The sequence below is a fragment of the Camelus ferus genome, chromosome 1 (genome assembly GCF_009834535.1).
Source record: "Camelus ferus isolate YT-003-E chromosome 1, BCGSAC_Cfer_1.0, whole genome shotgun sequence".
Taxonomy (NCBI): Eukaryota; Metazoa; Chordata; class Mammalia; order Artiodactyla; family Camelidae; genus Camelus; species Camelus ferus.
This window is the reverse complement of record NC_045696.1, coordinates 85,838,225-85,839,658: the sequence shown is the minus strand read 5'-3', so window position 1 is coordinate 85,839,658 and position 1,434 is coordinate 85,838,225. Positions and strand designations below refer to the sequence as shown.

The 1,434-nt window shown below is 53.6% G+C and overlaps 1 non-coding gene across 1 annotated transcript; it reads left to right on the top strand.

Moving 5' to 3' along the window:
* The first annotated feature begins 517 nt into the window (after positions 1 to 517).
* On the top strand, positions 518 to 1,123 carry LOC102524095. The gene has a single exon (XR_004320962.1). It is a non-coding gene; the product is annotated as an uncharacterized protein C15orf61 (transcript).
* The last annotated feature ends 311 nt before the right edge of the window (positions 1,124 to 1,434 follow it).

Sequence of the window (1,434 nt, the reverse complement as noted above, 5' to 3'; positions counted from 1 at the left end):
CTTGCCTTGGAGGGGAGAGCCTAGCGAGTAAATGAGGCAGTGGCAGGAAAAACAGAAGTTATTCAAGTGACTGAGAAACAGAACAAAAAATTGAAGACGTCAGCTGAAGAGATGGTGCTGGCGCCCGAGGCCACGCCGGGCACTGAGGAAGCACAGGCCCAGGCCTGCGGAGGTGACCTGCACCCCCTCATCCTCCAGGGAGCAGCGGCGCTGAGGCGGTGTCCCCCAGGGACGAGAGAGTCAAGAAGGATGCTGAGGAAAGAACGCAGGAAATAAAGGAAGCGGGTGTCGCCGGCCCAGAGCCCACAGGCCAGGCGCTCGGGGCCCCCCCTGGCTCTGGCCTACCTGTGTGGCTGGGCCCAAAAGCACGAGAACCGGGGGTCTCAGAAGACCAGGCAGAGCTGGCTCGTACTGCACACGTAAGGCTGGACAAGGCTCCCGACCAGCACTTTTCCATCTTGCTGTGAATCATTTCTTATATACCAGAGTATTATTTTACCTACCTTAAATGGTTATGATGAGCATTAACTGTAACGATATACAAGTCTTGTCACCATGTCATGAGGTGTGTAGGTGTGACCGCCCTACGGAGGCCGAGAAGCTGTGGTCGCAAGCGAGGCCAGCCATGCAGACCCAGCGAAAGACCCAATGGGCCGCGCTCCGACTGCTGCTGCGCAGCTCTGGGCCTCAGGCGCTGCCTCCCACCTTAAGTCCCGTGCCGCGGAGGTGCTGACGCGGCACGTGGTGCAGCGGCTCCTGCGGCACGTGGTGCAGCGGCTCCTGCGGCACCGGATCTCCTTCCGCCCGTCCTGCAGTGCTGTCCGCAATGGCGAGCTCGGCCTCTCACACTTCAGCTGGCCGTTGCAGGGCCCTAACTAACACGTCCTGGGCTCTGGCTAATTCTTCTTCAAGTACCACCTTTCCAAGGCCCCCTGGCAGGACCTGGCCCGGCAGGACCGGTTCTTCGTGGCGCTCAAGGTCATCAGCCTCGGTATTCGGTATTCCCACTTCATTATATAGACTTGGCTCCTGGTTAGTTGTTAGAATCACAGAGGCTATGCACACCACTTAGGGACCAGTAACAGTTTATTTTCCAAGTAAAGAAGATGAAGGTGCCATGTGAGTGTGCGTTGGAGGACATAATATCAGTAGATTTTCTCATGTGTATGAGCATTATTTATTTTTGATTCTTTAAAAAAAAATTGCAAACACCTTTTTCTTTCAAAAAAACAAACCATGGTATTCAAGAAACAATTATACACTATGACCAAATGGGATTTACTGAGGAATGTGAGGTGCAGTAATACCATAGTACCCTATTTATCTCGTTCCCATAGCATCTTGTTCACACACTTTTACGGACCCACAGGACTGTGTTATAGTCATTTACGCCCTTGACTAGGTAGCCCACCAGACCGCAGGCTCCTTGAAGGA